Source organism: Rhodnius prolixus, unplaced genomic scaffold, assembly GCF_049639745.1.
Source record: "Rhodnius prolixus isolate KJV_2025 unplaced genomic scaffold, Rpr scaffold_5, whole genome shotgun sequence".
Taxonomy (NCBI): Eukaryota; Metazoa; Arthropoda; class Insecta; order Hemiptera; family Reduviidae; genus Rhodnius; species Rhodnius prolixus.
In genome coordinates, this window is record NW_027411624.1 from 34,284,842 (window position 1) to 34,305,755 (window position 20,914).

The following is a 20,914-nucleotide window of genomic DNA, read 5'->3' on the forward strand; positions in this document are numbered from 1 at the left end:
TAAAACTTACCTATATAACAAAAAAATTTTGAAACAATTTTAAAGCGCTAAATATGAAAAATAAACCTCACTTTCGGTTTAAGCTTTGAATAAAAAGTAAGATATAAATATCTTTGATTTAAAATACACTAAAAGAATTTATAAGATATATGAGAAATAGTAAGTTAATTATTTCCAAAAGTTGATCTAAAACAATCATCTTAAAATCCATTGTTCAAAAACAAAATCGAGATTTTCAGTGAGTACATTGCATTAATAAGGAAAGTTATTCCTATAACTTATTGTTATTACGAAATTCGGTAGATAGAGGTTTTTGGGGAGCGAAAACTGATCTCTACCTCCTCGAGGTGCTCCCTGGGCAACTACTCCCGGGAGTAGGCTAACAGAGACAGTACACTTTTCCAACCTATTAAATTAATTTTTTTTTTTCTAAATTTAATTAAAGGTTGTACAATATAAAAGTGTTATCTGGTGCAGGATCGCGAACGTTTGAGATATCTATATAAAAACTATAAAAAATAAATACTAGAATATTATTTTATTAACTAATTCTAATCCATGAAGAAAAATTAGTTTTAAGAATTGATTCTATCATAAGTGGCGATAAAAAGTGATAGATGGCACTAGTTTTAGTTACAGTATTAGTTGTAGCTTAGTTTAAGTAATATGAACATTAGTTTTAGAGTAGATAAAAAATTAGGTATCAGTTGTCAAAATAGGTATAGTTTTAAGAATTAGTTACAATAATAAATAGTTTTAAGTATTAGTTCTAAAAAGAGGTATAGTTTTAAGAATTAGTTGTAGAAATAGATATATTTATAAGAATTACATATATAAGTAGGTATAGTTTTAAGAGTTAGTTATAAAAGTAGATAGTTTTAAGAATTAGTTATAGAAGTAGGTATAGTTTTAAGAGTTAGATATACAAGTAGGTATAGTTTTAAGAATTAGTTATAAAAGTAAGTAGTTTTAAGAATTAGTTACAATTATAGGTAGTTTTAAGTATTAGTTATAAAAGTAGACATAGATTTAAGTATTAGATATAGAAGTTGGTGTAGTTTTAAGAATTAGGTATAGAAGTAGGTATAGCTTTAAGAATTAGTTATAGAAGTAGGTATAGTTTTAAGAGTTAGATATAGAAGTAGGTATAGCTTTAAGAATTAGTTATAAAAGTAGGTAGTTTTAAGAATTAGTTGTAAAAGTTTGGTAGTTTCAAGAATTAGTTATAAATATAGGTATAGTTTTAAGAATTAGATATAGAAATAGGTATAGACTTAAGAATTAGATATAGAAGTAGGTATAGTTTTAAGAATTAGTTGTAGAAGTAGGTATAGTTTTAAGAGTTAGATATAGAAGTAGGTATAGCTTTAAGAATTGGTTATAAAAGTAGGTAGTTCTAAGAATTAGTTGTAAAAGTTTGGTAGTTTCAAGAATTAGTTATAAAAATAGGTATAGTTTTAAGAATTAGATATAGAAGTAGGTATAGATTTAAGAATTAGATATAGAAGTAGGTATAGCTTTAAGAATTAGTTATAAAAATAGGTATAGTTTTAAGAATTAGATATAGAAGTAGGTATAGATTTAAGAATTAGATATAGAAGTAGGTATAGTTTTAAGAATTAGATATAGAAGTAGGTATAGATTTAAGAATTAGTTATAAATATAGGTATAGTTTTATAAATTAGTTATAACAGTAGGTAGCTTTAAGAATTAGTTGCAATAATAGGTAGTTTTAAGTATTAGTTGTAAAAGTAGGTATAAATTTAAGTATTAGATATAGAAGTAGGTATAGTTTTAAGAATTAGTTATAAAAGTAGGTAGTTTTAAGAATTAGTTGTAAAGGTTGGTAGTTTCACGAATTAGTTATAAAAATAGGTATAGTTTTAAGAATTAGATATAGAAGTAGGTATAGATTTAAGAATTAGATATAGAAGTAGGTATAGATTTAAGAATTAGATATAGAAGTAGGTATAGTTTTAAGAATTAGTTATAAAAGTAGGTAGTTTTAAGAATTAGTTGTAAAGGTTGGTAGTTTCAAGAAATAGTTATAAAAATAGCTATAGTTTTAAGAATTAGATATAGAAGTAGGTATAGATTTAAGAATTAGTTATAAATATAGGTATAGTTTTATAAATTAGTTATAACAGTAGGTAGCATTAAGAATTAGTTGCAATAATAGGTAGTTTTAAGTATTAGTTGTAAAAGTAGGTATAAATTTAAGTATTAGATATAGAAGTAGGTATAGTTTTAAGAATTAGTTATAAAAGTAGGTAGTTTTAAGAATTAGTTGTAAAGGTTGGTAGTTTCAAGAAATAGTTATAAAAATAGGTATAGTTTTAAGAATTAGATATAGAAGTAGGTATAGATTTAAGAATTAGACGTAGAAGTAGGTGTAGTTTTAAGCACATTAAAAGGCCAACATATGAGTTTACATTCAATGTAAAAGCTCAGGTGTTGTGAGATTAAGTTTTAATAGATAATTGCATTAAAAGGAGTAGGGTTAAGCCAGCTTTACTCAATGAATGATGCAACTTTCTTCAAGATAGTGCCTCGATTTTATTTTTTTTGGTTGTTCCAAATAACGCAAATAATAAAGGGGTGTTTTAAGTTTGGTTTCTGTTATGAGATTGACATTAACATAGCCTTATAACAAATTAATATTTCAGATAACTGAATTTGATGCAAACTTCCCTTCCAGACATGCAATTTTACTCTTTTATTTCTCTAATGCTTTCTGCGCTTTACACATCTTTGCACGTTAATAAAAAAAATAATTGCTAGCATAAATGTGAGACTTAATTCTTCTAGAGTTCACTAATACGTTATATTTTAACAGTATGGTACCATACTACTAATATCCGGGCAACTAAATAATTTAAGAGATGTCTGTGGAGAATAAAACGGAGCGCGTACGTACTGGTGATATTAGTATTGGCGGGACTTCTAGGCAACGATAAAATCGGATATCCGGGTATTTCGATAATCCGAGAACGTCAAAATAATTCGGTATGAAATATCCACCGTAAGAATTGCTATTTTATTTTATTTTAAAGAGCATAAAAGATTATTCGGCGCGGAGCGTGTTCGGGAAGTAATACGGTGTGGCAAACTAAATCGGTTACCGGTGTTTTTCGATAATATGTGATCTCTAGAACAATTAGATATGACATATGACCGAACAATTAGTTAGCTGTTATAAATGTGCTAAGCAGAACTGGGCGCAGATCAAGTAGAGTTCTAATTTAGTGAAATTGCTTGTCTTGCTTCGAATTCGTTCCTATATTTTACAGTTTATGTTAACAATAAGAAATAGCATAGGGAAGGGATTAGCTATGAGGTTAGCATACTGGACTCCCACGCGGAGGTCCCGGGTTCGAATCCAGCAGCTGACCCTTAGATTTTTTCTTCCTAGGAGCTTCTTACAGCTCACTGTCCGGTGATGGACAGTGTTGTCTGTAACGAGAGAACACTGTCCGGAGGCCGGCAGTGCACTGGAAAAAGCTCCGGGCGCTAATGACCTCAGCTGTTGATGCGCCAAAAAAAAAAAAAAAAAAATAAGAAATAGCGTGGAAATTTTTAAGCAGTACACTTTGCACTGTGTAAGAACGATTCCTTATTCATGATTGGTCAGATGGGCTTTATTATGTCGTAAGTTCCAATGGAATATAGAAACGGTATATTTCTCTTATATTCTTTATGGGAAATAAATTTACATTTTACTTAATTTCCACTTTTATTTATTATGTTAAACGTTATTGAATTTAATGTTTTGGGATATACTCTTTCTGTTGAGAGTTTAATGATCATGGACTTGTTTTCGCTGCAGTAGATTAACAATCCAGAGGGGTTAATCTCTCAATAGATAAAGTCCTTTTTTTAAGATTCAAAACGTGTGATGTAAGATAAAAGTATTTTATTTTTAATTATTTTTCTAATGGTTTACGTAAATTTTAAATGAATTTCTACTCAAATATTTAGAAGCACATGTACTCCTACAAACAGCGCATAAATGAATGTAATATTTTTTTTTTGTGTATACATTGACCTTGCGTGTAAATAGAACACTAGTACTAATTACTAAGAAGAACCACATATTTGGAATCCCAATAGGTGCTTTATGTAATTAGTTGGGAAATATTCACCTAACATATCAAAAGAAACTAAATCTTAGGAGTCACAATTCATGCCCTAAGTAATCAGTTTGGCAGAATGCATCCGCCATATAAGAAGAAACCATGTCTTAGGAATGACAATGGATCGCATAACTATTTAGTATTTAAGAAATAAGTATTTAGTTTATAAGTTTGCTTAGTTGTAAGTTGGGCAGTTTGCCCCTGCTTCATCAGAAGAAATTTATCTTAGGAATCTCAATGGATTGCTTCAGTATTTAGTATTTAAGTTTTTAGTATTTAGTATGTAAGTATTTAGTTTGTAAGTTTGATTAGTTGTAAGTTAGGCAGTTTGCCCCTGCTACATCAGAAGAAACCTATCTTAGGAATCTCAATGGATCGCTTCAGTATTTAGTATTTAATTATTTAGTTTTAGGTAAATAAGTATTTAGTTTATAAGTTAGCTTAGATGTAAGTTGGGCAGTATGCCCCTGCTATATCAGAAGAAACTTATCTTAGGAATCTCAAAGGATTGCTTCAGTATTTAGTATTTAATTATTTAGTTTTAGGTAAATAAGTATTTAGTTTATAAGTTAACTTAGTCGTAAGTTGGGCAGTTTACCCCTGCTACATCAGAAGAAAACTATCCTAGGAATCTCGATGGATCGGTTCAGTATTTAGTATTTAAGTTTTTAGTATTTAGTATGTAAGTATTTAGTTTATAAGTTTGATTAGTTGTAAGTTGGGCGGTATGCCCCTGCTATACAGAAGAAACTTATCTTAGGAATATCAATGGATCGTTTCAGTATATAGTATTTAAGAATATAAGTATTTAGTTTATAAATTGGCTTAGTTGTAAGTTGGGCGGTATGCCCCTGCTATACAGAAGAAACTAATCTTAAGAATCTCAAAGGATCGCTTCAGTATTTAGTACTTAAGAATTTTGTATTAAGTATATAAGTATTTAGTTTATAAGTTAGCTTAATTATAAGTTGGGCAGTATGCCCCTGCTTCATCAGAAGAAACTTATCTTAGGTATCTTAATGGATCGCTTCAGTATTTAGTATTTAAGTTTTTAGTATTTAGTAAGTATTTAGTTTATAAGTTAGCTTAGTTGTAAGTTGGGCATTATGCCCCTGCTATATCAGAGGAACCCTATCATAGGAATCTCAATAGACCGCCTCACTATTTAGTATTTAAGTATATAAGTATTTAGTTTAGTTAGCTTAAGTATATAGCTTAAGTTTAGTTTAAGTATATAAGTTAGCTTAGTCGTAAGTTGGGCAGTTTACCCCTGCTACATCAGAAGAAACCTATCTTAGGAATCTCAATGGATCGCTTCAGTATTTAGTATTTAATTATTTATTATCAGGTATATAAGTATTTAGTTTATAAGTTAGCTTTCTTGTAAGTTGGGCGGTATGCCCCTGCTATACAGAAGAAACTTATCTTAGGAATCTCAAAGGATCGCTTCAGTATTTAGTATTTAATTATTTAGTTTTATGTATATAAGTATTTAGTTTATAAGTTAACTTAGTCGTAAGTTGGGCAGTTTGCCCTGCTACATCAGAAGAAACCTATCTTAGGAATCTCAATGGATCGCTTCAGTATTTAGTATTTAATTATTTAGTTTTATGTATATAAGTATTTAGTTTATAAGTTAACTTAGTCGTAAGTTGGGCAGTTTACCCCTGCTACATCAGAAGAAAACTATCCTAGGAATCTCGATGGATCGCTTCAGTATTTAGTACTTAAGAATTTTGTATTAAGTATATAAGTATTTAGTTTATAAGTTAGCTTAGATGTAAGTTGGGCAGTATGCCCCTGCTATATCAGAAGAAACTTATCTTAGGAATCCCAAAGGATCGCTTCAGTATTTAGTATTTAATTATTTCGTTTTAGGTATATAAGTATTTAGTTTATAAGTTAACTTAGTCGTAAGTTGGGCAGTTTGCCCCTGCTACATCAGAAGAAAACTATCTTAGGAATCTCGATGGATCGGTTCAGTATTTAGTATTTAAGTTTTTATTATTTAGTATGTAAGTATTTAGTTTATAAGTTAGCTTAGTTGTAAGTTGGGCATTATGCCCCTGCTATATCAGAGGAACCCTATCATAGGAATCTCAATAGACCGCCTCACTATTTAGTATTTAAGTATATAAGTATTTAGTTTAGTTAGCTTAAGTATATAGCTTAAGTTTAGTTTAAGTATATAAGTTAGCTTAGTCGTAAGTTGGGCAGTTTACCCCTGCTACATCAGAAGAAACCTATCTTAGGAATCTCAATGGATCGCTTCAGTATTTAGTATTTAATTATTTATTATCAGGTATATAAGTATTTAGTTTATAAGTTAGCTTTCTTGTAAGTTGGGCGGTATGCCCCTGCTATACAGAAGAAACTTATCTTAGGAATCTCAAAGGATCGCTTCAGTATTTAGTATTTAATTATTTAGTTTTATGTATATAAGTATTTAGTTTATAAGTTAACTTAGTCGTAAGTTGGGCAGTTTGCCCTGCTACATCAGAAGAAACCTATCTTAGGAATCTCAATGGATCGCTTCAGTATTTAGTATTTAATTATTTAGTTTTATGTATATAAGTATTTAGTTTATAAGTTAACTTAGTCGTAAGTTGGGCAGTTTACCCCTGCTACATCAGAAGAAAACTATCCTAGGAATCTCGATGGATCGCTTCAGTATTTAGTACTTAAGAATTTTGTATTAAGTATATAAGTATTTAGTTTATAAGTTAGCTTAGATGTAAGTTGGGCAGTATGCCCCTGCTATATCAGAAGAAACTTATCTTAGGAATCCCAAAGGATCGCTTCAGTATTTAGTATTTAATTATTTCGTTTTAGGTATATAAGTATTTAGTTTATAAGTTAACTTAGTCGTAAGTTGGGCAGTTTGCCCCTGCTACATCAGAAGAAAACTATCTTAGGAATCTCGATGGATCGGTTCAGTATTTAGTATTTAAGTTTTTATTATTTAGTATGTAAGTATTTAGTTTATAAGTTTGATTAGTTGTAAGTTGGGCAGTTTGCCCCTGCTACATCAGAAGAAACCTATCTTAGGAATCTCAATGGATCGCTTCAGTATTTAGTATTTAAGTTTTTAGTATTTAAGAATATAAGTATTTAGTTTATAAATTGGCTTAGTTGTAAGTTGGGGAGTTTACTCCTGCTACATCAGAAGAAAACTATTCTAGGAATCTCGATGGATCGCTTCAGTATTTAGTACTTAAGAATTTTGTATTAAGTATATAAGTATTTAGTTTATAAGTTAGCTTAGATGTAAGTTGGGCAGTATGTCTTTGCTATATCAGAAGAAACTTATCTTAGGAATCTCCATGGAAGCTTCAGTATTTAGTATTTATGATTTTAGTATTTAGTATGTATGTATTTAGTTTATAAGTTAGCTGAGTCGTAAGTTGGGCAGTTTGCCCCTGGTACATCAGAAGAAAACTATCCTAGGAATCTCGATCGATCGCTTCAGTATTTAGTATATAAGTATTTAGTTTATAAGTTAGCTTAATTATAAGTTGGGCAGTATGCCCCTGCTTCATCAGAAGAAACTTATCTTAGGAATCTCAATGGATCGCTTCAGTATTTAGTTTTTAAGAATATAAGTATTTAGTTTATAAATTGGCTTAGTTGTAAGTAGGGCAGTTTTCCCCTGCTTCATCAGAAGAAATTTATCTTAGGAATCTCAATGGATTGCTTCAGTATTTAGTATTTAGTATGTATGTAATTAGTTTATAAGTTAGCTTAGTCGTAAGTTGGGCAGTTTGTCCCTGCTAAATCAGAAGAAAACTATCCTAGGAATCTGAATAGATCGCTTCAGTGTTTCGTATATAAGTATTTAGTTTATAAATTGGCTTAGTTGTAAGTTGGGCAGTTCGCCCTTGCTACATCAGAAGAAAACTATCTTTACAATCTCAATGGATCGCTTCAGTATTTAGTATTTAAGTATATAAGTATTTAGTATGTTTGTATTTAGTTTATAAGTTAGCTTTGTTGTAAGTTGGGCAGTATGTCCCTGCTAAATCAGAAGAAACCTACCTTAGGAATCTCAATGGATCGCTTCAGTATTTAGGATATAAGTATTTAGTTTATAAGTTAGCTTAGTTATAAGTTGGGCAGTATGCCCCTGCTTCATCAGAAGAAACTTATCTTAGGTATCTTATTGGATCGCTTCAGTATTTAGTATATAAGTATTTAGTTTATAAGTTTGATTAGTTGTAAGTTGGGCAGTTTGCCCCTGCTACATCAGAAGAAACCTGTCTTAGGAATCTCAATGGATGCTCTAAGTTATTAGTAGGACAGTAAGCTGCTGCCATTCTTTGACGGGATATTATCTTTTTATGTTTCAGGATATGACCTGGTTCTTTAGAGAGCATAGCTTTCCCTGCAACAGGTAGTTCTCAGGAGTTTGAGTGTTTCTCATTAATCGCTCCGCAGTCAGTCGGAAATCTTTTGGGGTTTTATTATTAATAATTGATTCACTTACTTTTACAAACTTCTATCAAAATCTTACGTTTCTATAATTATAGTTTCACTTATTTTACATTTTCATATTCTTTTAGTATGGTGTAATTAACAGCATGATATTAATGCATGTAAAATTTCATCATTTCACTAATTGCATGTACTCTAATCACTTAAATGAATATTTGGAATTATAATTATTTAAAACATTTTAGTGGTAACTATTAATGTTTTTCTTCGGCTTTTTAAGGCCAACTGTGAATCAATTATACAGACTAATAAAATATTGTATTAGATTTATTTCGTACACACATTCTGCACAACACCTCGTGACAAAAAAACACTCTCCGGTTTTACACATTACACGATTGAGTTTTTTTAATTTTTCGTTTCTACGTTTATTTGTTTAATTTCTGGCTGAGGTTTTAGTTGTTAATTGTCTTCTCGTAGTTTCTTGAATTTCGTTTTCATCGTTTGTTTTGCAGACTGGTTTTTCTTCAAGTTGGTATCTTTTTGTAAGGCCCATTTCCCACTAGTCCAAAAACCCTTTTTTTCCGAACGCCTTTCTCATTATCCCCCTTTTCCCTAATTGCCCTATCCTTAACGAACCTAGAAATCTAGGTTTACGTCATTCTAGTCTCTGGTCTATGCAGACAGATCTCCCTATATTTCCCTCTGTCACTAAACCATTTATTTACCCCATTCCCTTATCCTTCAATTTTCCCCAAACCCATTTTTACAAGCTCCATTGTATGGAGTTCTGTATGACCCTCTGCCTGCTTAATAGACCAACTAGAATGCGGATGTGGGTAGAAAGGCGTTCTTTGGGGAGCGAAAACTGATCTCTACCTCCACGAGGTGCTCCCCGGGCAACTACTCCCGGGAGTAGGCTAACAGAGACAGTACACATTTCCAAGTTGTTCGTTCATTAATGATAACACATTCCGTAAGGGGGAAGTTGACTAGCCACTTCTTTTGGGACCTTGGCGTCCCTGCGGGTACCCTAGCCTAACTACACGAACAATACACGTTCACCAAAATCTTGCCACTATATAGGTACACACACATTCTAAGAACGTACGGTATTTTTTTGCGTTTTATTTGTTCAACTTGTGACACGTGTACATTTCATTGATGTCCTGAAGAAAGGAGGCCTTCTAGGAAATGGGACTGGAGGATGATATTTCTCATCCCAATCGACATAATAAACAGGCAGTGGAATTTTCCACCTTTATGGCGAGCGAGGTTAAAAGGGTTTTCGCTTACCGCTGATTAATTACGACAGATTTAAAAGGAATGTAGAAATCAAACTGTCCGGTAGCACAGTAGTACAAGGAATGATCGTCAAAAACTCCACGAAAAAGCTTAACGTTGAAAACACCCTAATTTGACAATTGTTCTATATTTTTCAATAAAAGATATAATTTCCAAATTTTCTTTAAAATACAGGGCAAATCCTTCTTTATAAATTAAATTTTTTGCAACATAAATTAAATGGATTTCGAGAAATGCGTTGCTGTAAATGTTCAAAAACGGCATTTTCAGAAAATGTTCTTGTTCTTCTTCTTCTTGTTACCTTTTTTTAAACAACGTACCACCTAAACGCGCGAACCGATTTTCATGAATGAGGTGCAATTAGATTCGGTATTTTATGTAGATGTGCAGAGACATTAATAAGTGACAGAAAAGTATCCATATTTAGACTTTTTTAATATGGTTAAATCCGCTATTATAACCCATTTCTTTATTTTGAAGGATCCTTCTATACTTCCAGCACGTACGTCCTTATTTATGAGGTAATTCGCATCCATTCTATTTTGATAATAAACTTAACGAGATTTTTTAAACTAATACTTTTTTTCATATAAATGTTCATCTTTGTAAAAAAGTTTTAATTTGATTGAAATTCTGTTATATTTTCCAAACACAGAACTTTTCTATTCTGTATAAAAAGAAAAATTAAAATATGACTAGCATGTTTCTTGTTGTGTTGTTGATTCAGAGTAATCTTTTTTATAAATATAAGTATGTATTTTGAAAATATATTTCATTTCTTTGAAAGAAAGGGTTAGGTTCTTTAAAAAATGATTTAAACTTTCATATCAATGCTTTAGTTTTATTGCGGTCACATTTATTTAATTTTTATGAATACATAATCAATTATTCTTTTTATTTTATTTTCTAGGTTCTTAATTCAAGCTAAACTCAGTAAAAACTAATTATTTAAAGTACATAAATATTGTTGATTGTACATAATGTTTATTTTCTGATTAAATACCTCTGTTACTGGAGTGCTGCCTGCAAAACTGTTCATCAATAGAAGCCCAAGTGAAATAGACGTAAATCATCTATCCTAGGAAATTTTTGTGAAGTATCAATTAATAAAACAAGTATTATGTAGTTACTGTACGTAATATGCACATTAATTGCACAATATAATGTTAGAATTTTTACTTGAAATTGCATGTTCTTTGTTTTTAATAACATGTTTAATTTGTTTGCAATATAAAAAAATAAATAAATAAATATCCGAAAGAATCTTATTTATTCTCCTTTTCATCTCCAAAAAAAAAAAAAAAAAAAAAAAAAAAATGGAAAAGTTCAAAAAACTTCAATAGCGAACAGACAACAGGACGAAAGATATAATTTCCAAAAATAAAAATAAACTGTTATAGATGTTTTGATATCCTAACATTTTCGCAAATATTTTAGTGAGATCAGAAGTAAATGTTTAAAAGGCTATTTGTAACCTTTGACTTCCTTATTCCTTCCTTATTTTAAGACAATCTACTTAAAAATTGACTACTGGTCCATCTAAAAAAGTTTTCAATGAATTAAACAACTTGAAAAACCAACATTGTTGAGTGCTCGTGAACACGTTTTCTTGCAGAACAAACGTTATTTCTCATACGAAGTTAAAAGGAATCCTGGAAAATGATATACCGTTTGAAAGCCCATTAGGCAAGGAAACTTTATAAAATGTGCCAGCACCTAGGTCTGATAATGATCACATAATGGCCTAATAAGTTTTCTTAAAAATTTCGATTACTTATTATTTTTCCAGTATTCGGAGGAAGATTGAGGCTGTTTGGAGAATGACTTATGCTTCGAAATGGTGTCAATTTTTAGAAAAAATTATCTGGCTTTCTAATCGTGTCATCAGAATCGAATTCGGAATAAAACTTTCTGAGAATAACATTTTTATTGCAAAAACGTATTGATTTTAGAAAAAAAAGTGACGTCACTCAAGAACAGTGGAAAATATGAACTTGGCCAATACATCATTGAACTCCACTTTAGATGTACTACACACAGTAGGCCTATGGACATTAGTTACTGGTTCATGATGTATATAATGGGATGATCTCTTTTATTAAACAAGAAGCAAAAACTATTGGAAAAAGTGGAAATGGTCCCCTAATTTCACTGAAATGCAGCGATTTCCTACTTAATACTTAATATCACATGAATTCATGTTGATAAGCCATTGCAAGATTATGCAAATTAGCTTGATCTATTTTGAAAAACAAGAAGTAAATACCATTGGGAAAAATGGAAACAGTCTCTTGATTTCAATGTAATGCTGCAGTTTCTGCATTTGATAGTTAATATTAAGGCCGACGTAAGAATTTTCATGTAGGTTCGACCTTTTTTTAAAATTATTAAGTAAAACCGTTGGAAAAAGTAGAAATCGTCTCCTAATTTCCTCCGAACACTCTTGTTTCGTATTAGATATTTACTATTAGGGCTGATGTTAAAATATACATGAATGTACGATCTTTATTCAACAGTAAGAAGTAAAACAGATTGGAAATAGTTGAAGTTCTAGACTAATTTTGCTTGAATACTTGCTGTTTCTGCACTTGATTGTTAATAATAAGGACAATTTAAGTTGGTAAATTTTGGTTTGATGTGTTTTGAAAAACAAGAAGTAAAAACCATTGGAAAAAGTAGAAACGTTTGCTACTTTCACTGGAACACTTATGTTTTATATTTGTTAGTCACTATTAGCCCAATGATAAAATGTGCATGTAGGAACGAGCTTTTTTTTAAAAGTAAGACGTAAAAAGCTATAGAAAAAGTCAAAATTGCTGTCTTATTTGATTTGATAGTTAATATTAAGACCAATGCTAGGTTGTAATTGTAAAGTCCATCGTTTTAGAAAAAAAGAAAGTAAAAAGCAATTAGAAAAATTGAACTTTTATTGCTATTTCACTGAGATGCTGTGATTTCTGTATACGATAGTTATTAATAAGGCAATGCTACAGGAATGATGCTGCTCTTGTATTTAATAGTCAATATTAAGGCTAATGCTAGATTGTGCATATTGGGTCAATAAATTTCGAAACACAAAAAGTAAATACCATTGGATATAGGAGAAACTTTCCCCAGCAAGACTGCTGATCCACTTTTTCCAAAGGTTTTCTTTCTTGTTTCTGAAAATTGATTGACCTAGCTTACATAATCTACCATTGGTCTTAAAATTAATTGTCAAATACGGAAACATGAGTATTTTAGTAAAATCAGGAGAAATATTCCACGTTGGACCAACTGTCAAACATGGTAGAGTGCATGTTACGGTATGGGGATGTGTGGCGTGCAGCGAAGTCGGCAAAGTGGTACAGATTCATGGCAAAATGACAGCAGATGGCTATGTGAGTATATTGCGCGACAACTTAAAGAGCAGAGCTGAGAATTTGGGCACACAAAACTCCTTAATCTTTCAAAAGGCTAATGATCCAAAACATTCAGCTAAGAAAACAAAAGCGTGGCTACTGCAGAACGCTCCCAGAAGACTGCATACACTCCCCACAGTCCCCTGACTGAAACCTAATTGAAATGTGTGGAGTATTCTGGAGCAAAAGGTGCGCAAACACGCCATTACGAACAAGGGACCGTCTGGTTGAGGTTTTACTCGAAGAATGGGAAAAACTTGATTCCAATCTTAAAAAACTTGGTTTGTTCAATCCCTAGAAGACTTCAGGCCTTAATTGAAGCCTAGGAACTTCATACTAAGTACTAAAATTAAAATTCTGACATCTTATTTGCAAAATAAATTTGTTGTGCAAATACTTTTGAACCGTCAATTTTTTTTATTTTCTGAATTATTCATTTACATGTTAATGTTTTATCTCGTTTTGTTATTAAATGTACATAAGTTGAACTAAAGATTGTAATGATAAAAGTTTTGGGATCCTATTTCGTGTACTCATTTAGAAATAGGAAATAATTCACTTGTGCAAATACTTTTGGGCGCCACTGTATATACTTTATGAACGAATTTCGTAAAGTTTCTGTTTTATAAAAACTGAAGTGTTTCTGCTACGGATAGAAATGTAAGTATTAGTAATATGCAAACAGAAAGCCATTCACAAAGCTTGAATATTCCAGCATATTGCATGTTCTACGCTGATTAAAAGTTTTCCTTTAAAGGTTTTACTAATTTACCATTTTTTAAATTATTTGAATCACATATTCATTAATATTTCACTTAACAATAATTAAGTTGCAGTGAAAATGCTACAATGTCCGTGTTTTAAACTTAAATTCTCGCGCCTCTCTCATATAAAATCCATACCAACTTTTCAGTTCTAAAATATTACGCGCAAGAATTAAAAGAAAAATATTTTTCTTTTTAACTTGTACTAGATTTCAATTATTTTTATTCATAATTTTTACATACATACTATGTTTGACAATTTGTTAATATTTTGGATAACACCACGTAACCTCCCTTATTCAGTGTGTTCGGCCCTAGGAGAGCTGTGAAGTTGAAATCCAAGCCATCATCTGGTTATTCTTCGTGTACATGAAATTGACTACTATTATTACATTAACAGTATAACTGAGTATAACGAAACTTTTGTATTTATACATGATGGTGATTTCGGCAATTCAGATGAAAATTAAATGGCTTCATAGATAGGACTGATAAGAAGTTACTAGCTCTGTGTTTTGCTGGTAATGTACTATTTCGTAACAAGAATGAAGAGGGTAGTAGTGCCTAAAGCAGGAGTAGAATGCGAACTGAGAAGTACTTGCTGGAGCAAGTGTGTGAACAAGACCTTTCCTTCTGTATCGGCTTCATAAGGTATTTTGCTTATCTTTATCACTTGGCCCTTTTATTTTTCAAATTTTTATTAATATCCACCAAGCACTCGTTACAATTCAATTACTTTTTCTTGCCTATAATAATTACATGGTGTTACGATCAAGTAGAATGTGATTCAGTTTTAATCGGATACATTTGTTTTCGATAAATGTTTTGACGAATCGTCAAGTTTCGTGTGTAATGAAAAGCAATTACGGAAAATTAAAATATTTATATTTAGTTAAATGGCTCTTTTTGGCCATCTAACTACAAATTTACTGAATCACATTTTCTCTTGAACAGCATTTACGATGATTATTATGTATTAAAACATTTCTCTCAAAAAATTGATAAAAACTAAAAACTCTCTGTAATGAATAAAAGACTGCTATAGCAGCTGGTATGGAGCAATCTGTACTTTTACAGAAATCATGGGTATTTACTACCTTTACAATTGTCATCGAATTCAGTCTCCCTAATCAAATATCTTTAGGACAATAGTAAATGCTCTTCGGTTTGCATTGATCTTGCCATTCATATTGACCTCGAAATCTTTTATCCTCCATCTAGCAAAATCCTTATCCCCGATTTTTTATTATTGTTTTGAGGAAGCTCTTACACTTCTCTTAAAATACTTATAATATTTAACATGTATAATATTGAAGAATTACTTCATTATTATGTTTAAGGAAAAGTTTTATATTTAAAGAAAATTACAATACGTATGTTGTGACGAGAATTCGTGAATGCTCTCAACAGAATTTGTTAGTGTAGCTCATTAATGCATCGAGTAAACTTCGTAATGAATGTTATTTTCGAAGTTTGATTAAGTGTTTAGATTGTGTAGGCCTTTAATCGATCTTGTAGGTTACATCGAGTATTTTTTTTTTTTATAGTTTTATTTCCGCTTAAAGTTGATTAAACATTTTTTACGTATGTTTTTTACATATCATTAAATAATTGGGCAACTTATTCGGTGTAGCGAACCCTTAGTGTCAAATTTCTACCTATTTTCACCATTTCAATTCTACCTATCTATTTTCAGACAGCAATGTTTTTTAATATTTTTGAGCTGTTATTTGCAAATTTTATTTCTATAATAATTTTTTGTGAGTATTGTGGTCAAGTTCAGAGTTTGGTAAAACGTAATCGCGATTCACGACTAATTTAGTCACAAACAGATAAACGTCCAATGAAAAGATTTAGGTTTTTTAAAAAAGATCAATTCTTTAGTTTAATCGTAGCCTTTATTTAATTTTCATAATATACATTAATTGTTAAATAATCACGAGATGTTTTTCTCGTGATTCTTAATCCTAGGTAAAACTCACTACACATTTTAATTATTTTAATTACAATAAATAATGTTGATTTTCAGGATTAAATACTGGGGTTTTCAGAGTACTACCTATAAAACTGTCCATCAATGGAAGCCCAAGTGAAAAAGACGTAAAACATCAATCCAGCGTGAATATTCCACCAAATTTGGATAGGAATCTATTTAAAAAAGGTATGTAGTTATTATACGTAATATGCATGATTTTATCACTATTAGCTGGTTTGCCTTTGGGCTAGCAAAAGCTAAAATTTTGTTTATTGCATGTTTAAAAAAATATAAGTTTGTTTCTGATTAAAAAAAGTCTTAAAAAATTATTTTATTTAGTTTTCAATTTAATCTGTTAATTATTATGAAAAAGTAAAAATAAAACGAAAAAATGAAAATACTTTATTAATATTTCAAAATGACAATGTTAATGTTTAATTTAAATACATATATAACATTAAACCTACATGTGAATGCATGATTTTTAATCAAATGAAACTCTTATACAGCCAGATTAAACTTTTTTTCAATAATAATAATTTCTTTATTGAATTCTAACTTTTTTGTTAACTTAAATTTCGTGGAAAAAGTTATTTTATTTAAAAAATGGTATTAATAAATGATATTTATTTAAGAATTTAAAAAATGGTATTTTTCTTAAGACAAATAAACCTACCTAATTGACAATAAAATAAAGTAATTATGAAGATTTAAATTGATTTTATTGGTATAAAAAAAGTAAATTCTTAAAATTCTGTTAATTAAAACATGTCAACTCTAGGTTTATTTCGTCCCAGTTCATTTATTTTGTAACAGAAGTATGTGATACTTCGTTACTAAGTCGTACCTTTTTCTGGAATAAACGCATTGTGAATATTATAAAATTTTATTTTAAGAAAGTGAAGAGAATATTTTCCAAATATTTTTTTGAAAAAAGGTTTAGTTTAACTGATAAATTCTGCGTTTTAAATGAAGTACTAATGTATTGTGATTCAAATTCGTATTACTCCTACTTATGTTTAATGTAATATTTTTTCCAGTTCGTGCAGTGCTACCATCAATGGGCTTGTCAACTTGCAGCCCCGTTAAGCTCAGCTTTTACCTGAGATGAACTTTTAAGGGTCCTGTACTTACCTTTCATTATTTTTGGTGACTGAATCATAGTTTCAACAGGATGAAAAATTAATGGCAGTTTCAGTCATGATAAACTTCCAGCAGCACTTTCCAGAGTCCTTCTGTACTTCCAGCAGCACGACCATTATTAATATGAAGTTATTCGCATCCTGGTGAGTCTTATCTTATTATTTATTATATTGAGGGTGATACAACAAGAACCAAAACTTTTTTTCATACAAATTATTCTTTTTTTTCTTTTCTATTTGAAAGAAGTTTTAATTTTTGTTGATTGGAGGTAGCAGTAATTTAATTGAAAAATTCAACATCAAGAATGCATGTGCATTCTGCATCAATTTCCAATCATATAAAACTATTTTTATTCGAGCTTACAATTTTTTAACTCATTTTCATACAAATAATTTCATAATAATAATGCTAGTAGATTGTGTGAGTTATATTTTTCCAATCAAATTACTTTTTTTCCTAAGAAATAAATGTGTATTTTAGAAATATTTTTCATTATCATTGAATGAAAATGTTTAGGATTAAAAAAAAAAATCATTCTTGAGTTCAATTACAGTATTCTTTATTTAATCTTTATAATATACATAAATTGTTATAGATTTTTTACTTTAAACCAACCCTACCTGTACGATATACTAGTGGCTGAGAAATAAGTAAGAACATTCACTATTCTTGGCCAAAGTAAATGTAGTTTCCTATTTTAAATTTAATTTTCTTCACTGGTAGTTCCAAAGCAGGCCAACCCTGCTTCTGTTCTGATAATCTGTTCAAAAAATAATTTATTTTGGATCTTAATGATTCAAAATAAATCGTAAGTTCAAGATAGTAAGGCTTACAATCGTAAGTTCCACAAAGTAGCATTTTGAGTTGGTTACTAAGAACTATTTAAATAGAAGCCTCCTCTTAGAAAGTACAAGGTTCATTAGTTCAAAGATTAGAAGTGGCATTCTAAGGTTAAACTAGGTACCTTTTAAATTAGGTACAAATATCTATTAAATGACGTAGGATGGTTGCATGTACGCGCTATGGTGATATTAAAAGTAAATAGTTTATTAAAAAAAAAAATGTATTGGTTGAAGAAATGATAAATCTTGTCAATGGAGCTGACTAGATCGCGTTGATAAATTATTGTAGAGGCTTACCAGCTTCGAGAGAAGTTGTTAAATGTACTCGTATAATGACTAATTTGTCTGCTATACATTATATTAGACTGATGTAAAACGAGCAGGCAACATTTCAGAGTCTAAATTGCATAAAAAAGGTTTACAATAATCAATTAAAAACCTGTTTATTTATCCGTGTGGTTTTTATAATAGAGCTCAATTTTTTCTAGATCCAGTTCTCTTCGCTGATTCGAAGATACCATGGTGACCATTTATCACAGGACGTCTCACATGAGTTGAAGTAATTCGCACCCCTTACTGCGTTATATTCAATTAAGGAAACTATTATTACGTTATCTTATGGACCTGTTCTTCAGGTAAATTTATCTAACATTTAATTTTGGCTACACTCGACACTTGCATACGACTACCTTTCACTCACATTTAACGATGCTGGCGACTCTCTAGACATCTAAATAGGACTACATTGCACTAGCAATTAACCATGCTGGTGACTCTCATGACTTATATAGGACCGCCTTGCACTTACATTTAACCATGTGGTGACTCTCTAGAGCTACATAAAACTACCTTACACTCACATACTTAACCATACTGGTGACTCTCTAGACCTATATAGGGACTAACTTACACTTATCTTTTACCATGATGACGACTCACAAGACTTATATAGGATTGCTGTACAATCACAATTAACCATGATATTGACTCTCTAGACCTAAATAGAATTACGTTTGACTTACATTTAATCATTCTGGTAAGATATATAAATCTACGTTATACTTACCATTTAAATTATTTTTCATCGTGTCAAATGTAACCTATTTATGTTATAGTCCACATTTTTATTAATTGATCTACTATACACCACTTTAAGTATCAATTAATAACTTATTGTTACCTTTGCGAATTAAATATATTATTAACACAATGCAAAAAACAAACAATATATATTCAGATGAATATATATTTAGATATTTTGTAGTTCAGTTCCCAGTGTCTACCACGGTTAAGTGTGTGCAAGGCAGCCCTATAAAGGTCTCGAGAATCACCAGCATGGTTAAATGGGAGTGCAAGGTAATAATAAGTAAGACATGAGTTACCAGCATGGTAAAATGTGTGTGCGAATTAGGAATATATGTCATGAGAGTCACCAGCATGGTAAAATATGTGTGCGAGTTAGGAATATATAAGTCATGAGAGTCACCAGTATGGTTTAATGTGAGGAAGTTATGAGAGTCGCTAGCATGTTTAGATATGAGTGCAAGTTCGTATAGTCATGAGAGTTTCAAGCATATTTAAATGTGTGGAAGTCATGAGAGCCGTTAGCATTAGATATGAGTGCAAGGTACATATGTCATGTGAGTCGCCAGCATGGTTAAATATGTGTGCGAGTTAGGAATATATAAGTCATGAGAGTCGTTAGCATGGTTATATATGAGTGCAAGGTACATATGTCATGTGAGTCGCCAGCATGGTTAAATATGTGTGCGAGTTAGGAATATATAAGTCATGAGAGTCGTTAGCATGGTTATATATGAATGCAAGGTGGTATATATGTCATGAGAGGCGCCAGCATGGTTAAATGTGCGGGTCATGAGAGTTGTTAGCTAGGTTACAAATGAGTGCAAGGTGGTATATATGTCACGAGAGTCGCTTGCATGGTTAAATGTTTGGTAGTCACGAGAGTTGTTTGCATGGTTATATATATGAGTGCAAGGCGGTATATATGTCATGAGAGTCGTTGGCACGGTTAAATGTGTGGAATTCATGAGAGTCGTTAGCATGGTAAAATGTGTGGAAGTCATGAGAGTGGTTAGCATGGTTAAATGTTTGGAAGTCATGTGAGTCGTTAGCATGGTTAGATATGAATGCAAGGTCGTGTATATGTCATGAGAGTGGTTGGCATGGTTAAATATGAAGAAGTCATGAGAGTGGTTAGCATGGTTAAATGTTTGGAAGTCATGAGAGTCGTTAGCATGGTTTAAAGTTTGGAAGTCATGAGAGGCGTGGTTAAATGTGTGGAAGTCATGAGAGTCTTAAGCATGGGAAAACAGGGCATGGGAGCGATCTAGCGGCAGTTTGTTGAATGTTTGGATGGTTGTCATGGTGATGGGACGCGTTGCTATGGTAACATGATCTCCAGAGGGTATATAAGAAAGTTCGTCGCGGGGGTGGGGTAGGGTGGGGAGAATAGTTGCCTTCTGACCGTCGAAGCGACAACATCTATCATAACCATTACACTAACCATCATGATTCTTTGGGAGAGGTGTCGACAAGAATATCGATGTTTTTGGAGTGACGAGCGAGAGCGATATACCCCCCTGCATCACTCAAGTCGTACTGAAGAAAATTTGTTTATGTTTACGTATATATACTACAGGTAACAGCTGTGCTACCTGGTGGTCATTTTTAGAACTACTAACTGTCAAAGTTGTTTACATATGTAAACAAACTACCAAACTTACCTGTTTAGTGGCGCCTGTCCTAGCGGATTTTTTTAGAACTAATTTTTTATTAACTTTTTTGATGTTTTGCGTACTCTTACGCATTTTTTCAGTACTAATTTTTAATTTTTTATCTTTTTCGATATTTAGCGTCCTCTGCCGGATTTTTCTTGAACTAATTTTTTATTTTTGAT

At 31.1% G+C, this 20,914-nt stretch overlaps 1 long non-coding RNA gene across 2 annotated transcripts; it reads left to right on the forward strand.

Annotated features, from left to right (window-relative positions):
- The first annotated feature begins 14,312 nt into the window (after positions 1-14,312).
- LOC141459005 (uncharacterized) lies at positions 14,313-20,464 on the forward strand. Of its 2 annotated transcripts, XR_012461356.1 has the most exons (5): positions 14,313-14,685; positions 16,064-16,195; positions 17,050-17,295; positions 18,483-19,621; positions 19,722-20,464. It is a non-coding gene; the product is annotated as an uncharacterized lncRNA (long non-coding RNA). The 2 variants fall into 2 exon arrangements; XR_012461355.1 differs by having other exon boundaries at positions 14,316-14,685; positions 18,483-20,464.
- Positions 20,465-20,914: the final 450 nt, after the last annotated feature.